This window comes from Pseudophryne corroboree, chromosome 4 (assembly GCF_028390025.1).
Source record: "Pseudophryne corroboree isolate aPseCor3 chromosome 4, aPseCor3.hap2, whole genome shotgun sequence".
In the NCBI taxonomy this organism is placed as follows: Eukaryota; Metazoa; Chordata; class Amphibia; order Anura; family Myobatrachidae; genus Pseudophryne; species Pseudophryne corroboree.
In genome coordinates, this window is record NC_086447.1 from 22,229,774 (window position 1) to 22,237,283 (window position 7,510).

At 43.3% G+C, this 7,510-nt stretch overlaps 1 pseudogene; it reads left to right on the forward strand.

The window, feature by feature from the left end:
- The first annotated feature begins 300 nt into the window (after positions 1-300).
- On the forward strand, positions 301-419 carry LOC134912136 (5S ribosomal RNA; annotated as a pseudogene).
- The last annotated feature ends 7,091 nt before the right edge of the window (positions 420-7,510 follow it).

Here is a 7,510-nt window from a genome sequence, read left to right on the forward strand (position 1 = left end):
ACAGGTAGGGCCTCATGGTGGACACCAACAGCTGAGAATCGGGAAAATGTTTGGGCTACATTCCAATATCCTTTGCCAGCTGGGGACTGAAAACGGGAAGTGCCTCCTAAAATAGATATGCATATTGGATAGTGCAAAAATCTATATGGCCTCTGCCATCAACATCAGGAGTAATGGTTTAAAAAAAAAAAAAAGTCTCTGTCTAGGGCAGTCATAAGGCCAGCCATGACTTCAGCTTCCATGAAAGCAAATAGCTGCCTGGGCTGAGGTACTGGAAGACAGATTTTCAGTACCTGCAGGATCTACAGCCGTGTCACACTGCATATGTCCAATCTCATCTGATATTGGAAGCTAAGCAGTGTTGGGCCTGGTTCATTCTTGGATGGGAGACCACCTGGGAATACCAGGTGCTGTAGGTAAGGAATCCCATATAAGTTTACATAACAGGCAGCACAGATATGGGTTATGCTTTTGGGGCATCAACCTCAACAATGGCTGCTAACAGATCAGTTTGCTTAATACAGGCAAAGCTGATTCAGAATCAAAGAAGGTTCTGGGAACTTGAATTTGGTTGAAGTCTCTGTTTGAGTAAGCAGATAGTGGGGAGTTAGACGCAGACTACAAGAAGGTCACGTTTCCCTCCACATATAACCCCTAGTTTCGGCCTTTTCGGTCATAAAGGAAAAGCAATAGGTTCGTAATAGCGACCAGAGGGCCAGCATTCCAAACCAGAGGGTATAGGCCGCCTTCTGGGGGATCCCAGGGTAGAGGGCCAACCTCTTAGGTTGCACGGAGGTGGTAGCTCTAGTTTATGCTTTCCTTTTCAAGAGCATCTTCCTCGAAGATTCTTCGGCTCCAGCCCGTCTCGGGCAGAGGCGAAGATAAGGGGATTGCAAGAAGCAGTACAGAAATAGCTTTTGTCAGGAGTGGTCATCCCGGTAACCCATGCACAATGGGGACAGGGGGTTTACTCCAACCTGAGGTTGATTCAGAAGGATTCTTTACTCCATTCTCAATCTCTTAAGATACTAAACAGATAGGTTTGGGTACCACAGTTCACATGGAAGCACTCCATAGTTGGGTAAGGAGCCAGTAGATTACGTAGTATCACTGGATACTCAGGATGCTTAACTACAGGTTCCTATAGCACTGTCCGTCAGTGTTATGTCAAGGTTAACCATCCTTTAGCAACATTCAGTTCTAGGTCTTACCCTTTGGGTAACCACAATCCCCAGAGTATGTTCCAAAATAAATTATGAAAGTTTATCTCCGCAAGCAGGGGATAGGAAAATGGCCATACCTCAACCACCCTTTTTTTCTGAAACAATTACAGGAAAGGCTTCGGTGCCATTCCGAACAGACAATAACTTGTCTGAAGAGGTACGGGTGGTTCATAAATGGGGCAAGGTCATCCCTGGTTCCGTCACAATGGGTGACTCACAGGAAGGCTGAACTGAATCAAAGCCTGCAGAAAATATTACCTCAGGATAAGATATCCAAGGTACAGTCAAGGACTCAGGAGGTGTTACACAGTCAAACAATATCAATTCATGCAGTATGCGAATTATGGGTTTGATGTTGTCCACATTTGACATGGTGAAGTATGAGCAATTCCACTCAAGACTTCTGCAGCTTCTGATTGTGTCTACAGCTGCATCACACTGGATGGGTCCAATCTCATCGGATGTTGGAAGTTAACCAGTGTTGTGCCTGATTAAAATCTCTGATGGGAGACCACCTGTGAATACTAGGTGTTGTATGTGGGCCAGATGGACAGGAAACCAACAGAAGTGGTACTGTCACAGAAGGTAAGAAAGTCGTTAGCCTGGTGGCTACGGATATCCCATTTAGACAAGGGGACAATCCTGTTGGATATCAGGTTGGGAGTTCCTGATAACAAATGCCAGTCTTCAGGGCTGGGGATGGTCATTGTCTGAAAGATTAATATTCTGGAACTATGGACCACAGAAGGAAGTTGCCTGCTAATAAACCTGTTAGCACTACGGGCCATATACATGATCCTGGTTCGGGTAAGGGACACTCCTAAAGGAAAACCAGTCCAGTTCCGCAGGGACAAGGCAATGGCAATAGTGTACCTCAACCTTCAGAAAGGAACACGCAGCTAAACAGCAAGGAAGGAGGTAAGTCACATACTAAAGCGGACAGAACTCTATCTTCCAGCCTTGTCCGCAGTATTCGTTCCAGGAGTCCTATACTGGAGAGCAGTCTTTCACAGTCGACACGCCATTCAGTTAAGCGAATGGGCTCTACACCCAAAAGCCTTTTCAGACTTGGGTAGACAAGTGGGGTTAGCCAGAGATAGATCTCAGGACGTCCCATCGTCAAAAGACCCATACACGTGTCAGGAACAAGGGATCAGGTAGTGATCTTTGTGTACGTTTTTCAATAAAGTGGGAATTTCATTTCACTTATGTGTATCCTCGGATCATCCAGCTACCCAGGATGGTGGGGAAAATACAACAAAAGTGCCGTATATTTTTCCTCCAATCATCCTGCTACCAGGGTAGTGAGGAAGATAAAAGAAGCTAAGGGTGCCGTGATTCTTATAGCTCCGGCTTAGCCCAAAAGGCGCTGGTACACAGTTCGGCAGAAAATGTCGAGGGATACTCCATATCTGATTCCTCAAATGCCCAGATTTGCTAATACAGGGTCCTTGTTATCACAAGACACCTGGATCAGCTGTCTTTTACGACGTGGCTCTTGAAATCTATGGGGGTAATTCCAAGTTGATCGCAGCAGGAATTTTGTTAGCAGTTGGGCAAAACCATGTGCACTGCAGGGGAGGCAGATGTAACATGTGCAGAGAGAGTTAGATTTGGGTGTGGTGAGTTAAATCTGCAATCTAAAATGCAGTGTAAAAGTAAAGCAGCCAGTATTTACCCTGCACAGAAACAAAATAACCCACCCAAATCTAACTCTCTCTGCAAATGTTATATCTGCCCCCCTGCAGTGCACATGGTTTTGCCCAACTGCTAAAAAAATTTCCTGCTGCGATCAACTTGGAATTACCCCCTATATCCTGAAGTCAAGAGGATTCTCACGGGTAAAACCAAACAATGTTCAGAGCAGGAAAGACTTCCTCGGCTCATATTTACCACCAAATATAGCAAGCCTATAATTATTGGTGTAATGGAAGAGTTATGGACCCAAAATCTTTCAGAATTTCCAGGGTTCTAGCATACCTTCAGGCATATGTGGACATTGTCGAGAAGGTTATTTGAAGGATTGCCGCGCCCTCGAGAGTCGCAGTGGTGATATCTACAGGGAGTCACTCAACTCCCTAGAACATGAATACACAAAAAAATTGAGAGATCACGTCTGCGCTCGTCAGGATAAACTACTAAGGGGGATGAAGTTAGGTATGTACAGTGTCTAAGAGAAAATTAATAAAGTATGGGTTACGTGGTGTTGTTACAATATGTAGAACCGTTTTCTTCCTGTCTGTGTCTTAATTTCTAGTTCTCCGAGTTGATACTGGAATGAATGTTCACGATCACGTCCACTGTGGAGTAAAATTCTCCTTAGGGGTGTCCCAAACAGTTGTTCTCCGAGTTTTCTCCTGTATTCGCGTCCGGGGTATCGGGATAATTCTTATCCTCAATAATAGAAGACACAGAGACAGGAAAAAAAAGCCGCTGATAGTGTAGTAGACGTGTAAGAAATGATGGAAATGTCTTTAAATGAAGTCTTAACGAGATGGTAGCTGCTGAGTGCGTACCAGTACTCACGTGAGAACGTGATGTCTCCCTCGCGTAACGGTATCTTTAGTGTTCTGATGGTTTTCTCCTCCTTCTCCAGACAGGATCCCTTATGGTTCTTGTCCTCGGGAATGAGAGAGGAACAGTAGATAATGTAGTATGTTTATTTAAAGGGGAGTTTGAAAGGCAATTCACTCCTCTAAATTCACGATTCACAGTAGGGAGTGCGTACCGTACTCACATCCATAAAGGGGTGTGGAAAACGTATAAAGGTATCTTTCGTTTGGTGTGTTGTCATACACGGTCACACTCATGCAAGTTTAGGTGTAGAGAAGGGAAGGAATGGGCGTACCCAACTCACACTGCACAATGGAAGAACTTGTGTGTAAAGGTATCTTTTAAGATGGTCCCACAGATTCTAGGTGCTCCTTATTCTAAGGTCTTTTCCTCTCGTTTGGTACATGAAGAGAAGCGAAGCATGGTGTCATAAAGTGACACATAAAAAATTTATTATACAAAAAGGAATAATTTAAAACAACATAGGAACATCTTTCCACCCGTTTGTACCCCCCTCTCTTACCTGGAGTTCATTGGCAGTTCCTATGTTGTTTTAAATTATTCCTTTTTGTATAATAAATTTTTTATGTGTCACTTTATGACACCATGCTTCGCTTCTCTTCATGTACCAAACGAGAGGAAAAGACCTTAGAATAAGGAGCACCTAGAATCTGTGGGACCATCTTAAAAGATACCTTTACACACAAGTTCTTCCATTGTGCAGTGTGAGTTGGGTACGCCCATTCCTTCCCTTCTCTACACCTAAACTTGCATGAGTGTGACCGTGTATGACAACACACCAAACGAAAGATACCTTTATACGTTTTCCACACCCCTTTATGGATGTGAGTACGGTACGCACTCCCTACTGTGAATCGTGAATTTAGAGGAGTGAATTGCCTTTCAAACTCCCCTTTAAATAAACATACTACATTATCTACTGCTCCTCTCTCATTCCCGAGGACAAGAACCATAAGGGATCCTGTCTGGAGAAGGAGGAGAAAACCATCAGAACACTAAAGATACCGTTACGCGAGGGAGACATCACGTTCTCACGTGAGTACTGGTACGCACTCAGCAGCTACCATCTCGTTAAGACTTCATTTAAAGACATTTCCATCATTTCTTACACGTCTACTACACTATCAGCGGCTTTTTTTTCCTGTCTCTGTGTCTTCTATTATTGAGGATAAGAATTATCCCGATACCCCGGACGCGAATACAGGAGAAAACTCGGAGAACAACTGTTTGGGACACCCCTAAGGAGAATTTTACTCCACAGTGGACGTGATCGTGAACATTCATTCCAGTATCAACTCGGAGAACTAGAAATTAAGACACAGACAGGAAGAAAACGGTTCTACATATTGTAACAACACCACGTAACCCATACTTTATTAATTTTCTCTTAGACACTGTACATATGTGGACATTGGATAAAGGTTAAGGATGTGTCAAAGTCAGAAAAATATCACTATGCACACTGCCATATTTGCACCTCATACATGTCCGCGCTGCGCATGCGTGAGCTCTCCCGTGCGTGCGCATACTCGCTGTTGCGTGCACCCGCAGGCGCACGGTATGCGCATTTACGGTAGAGTTTGTGTTCATAGCGTGCGACTCAATCGTTACATAATTTAACCATATAATGTGTTTTATAAGTTAATATTCCCCTGAGTCCAGCAGGTATCAGTGGGTCTCAAATGGCTCTTTGACCTTAGAGATTCCCCAAACAATAGTTTGCATGTTGGGAGGGCTTCACATCTTCATATGCATAGTTAAGCACAGGAATAGTAATTGAAGATTAATTGTATTCCGAATCAGTATCTTTCCCGCTGTCAAAGTCAGAAAAATATCACTATGCACACTGCCATATTTGCACCTCATACATGTCCGCGCTGCGCATGCGAGCGCTCTCCCGTGCGTGCGCATACCCGCTGTTACGTGCACCCGCAGGCGCACTGTATGCGCATTTACGGTAGAGTTTCTGTGTGCCCAGCGTGCGACTCAATCGTTACATAATTCAACCATATAATGTATTTTATAAGTTAATATCCCCCTGAGTCCAACAGGTATCAGTGGGTCTCAAATGGCTCTTTGACCTTAGAGATCCCCCAAACAATAGTTTGCATGTTGTGAGGGCTTCACATGGTGTTATGCATAGGTAAGCACAGGAATAGTAATTGAAGATTAATTGTATTCCAAATCAGTATCTTTCCCGCAGACGGAGTACAATAGCTTTTAATTACACTGAGCTTTGAGACTCAATGAGGAGGGCCAACACCTGTGTTTACCAATGGGTTAGGATTTGTCTCCAGAAGAATGATTGCTGAGATGTCATTGTCTCAACTGAGAGTAGACAGTGAGATAGTATTCGCCAAACAATAGCTTCCCACAAGACAGGAATGTGTTGGTCATCATCCATTGTTTTGCATAACCAAGGCCACTGATGCAGCTGGCTCACATGCTGTGAGGGACACACACACACATCTTGTTGTTGACACACCCCCAGAGCTGGAATGAGGGTATGATATACCCACTGGAGATCACAGGGCTCACTCACTCACTCACTCACTCACACAGCTACCTGGCACCCAGCAGCATGGAGGCTACATCCTCAGGACTGACCTACAAACTAAAGGCTAAGTATTGAATTCACATGGCTAGATAAGGAAATCTAGATAGATTGCTTTAAGGTCAATGGTGCTGGATTAAATAGGATATTGTAACTTGGTTGTGTGATTGTTGGGTGTTTGTGTTGACACTCTGTGAAGTCTGTGATGAATTGGAACAGTAGACAATCTGTAGCATAGTATTTGTGGTATTTGTTTGCCTATGGTGATTTAAAATAGATTGTGCTGGTTAGTTATAATATATATCTTGTTAATCATAAATACCACCATGCAGTTACGTTTGAACATGTGCTGGTAGCAATGGCAGGCTGAGATGTGTGGTTACATTGTGATCTGGTCTTGTGATGAATATGCTCTGGTTATTGAGATACTGAAGTTGTTTGGAATGTGAAAGTGAATAAGATGGTTCTAGGAAGTTGGATTGAAATTGTGAAAGGTGATTTAGATGGTTTGGAATTGTAAAATCAGAACATATGCATTGTTCTGAGGCGTGGACATTTTGGAATAAAATGGAGTCTTGTGTCTTCTGCTATGTGATTGTGGTGTAGTAGAGAGTGCCATGTGTTTGGACCTGCAAATCTAAAATGGCTGCTGCCGGGTGTTTTCCCCTCCCCCTTTCAACCATGTGTTGCAGTCTTCATGGGAGTTTTCTCAAAATGGAGTCTAGCTTCTGTCCCATGCGGTATTGTAGGGTTGTGTATATAGGGACAGCCAGTATGGGTAAGGTCAAGTATTTTCTCCACAAAGATTCTCAGCATTGAATAACTGCGCAGCGATTGTTCCTCACATGTGTAAGCTTCTCTGCAATCATATTGATCTTCTTGTTATTGTGAGCCATTTCTCTCTCTCTCTTCCCCTCTTTCTCTCTTATTTTCCCTTAAATAGTATTGTATTGTATTGTATTTCCTGTGTAGTTATCTGGTTAGGTAGTCTATGATATATTGTAGTGTATAATTGTATTGTATTATTCTTTTGCAAGCATACCATCCATAATATATATATAAGGCGTTAGACCCTAAGCCCAGGTATCTGTGTATTTCTTATAGTGTTAGGTACTCTCAGAGCGTCATAGTCGCACATACAGCTTTTAAGCTAACAAGG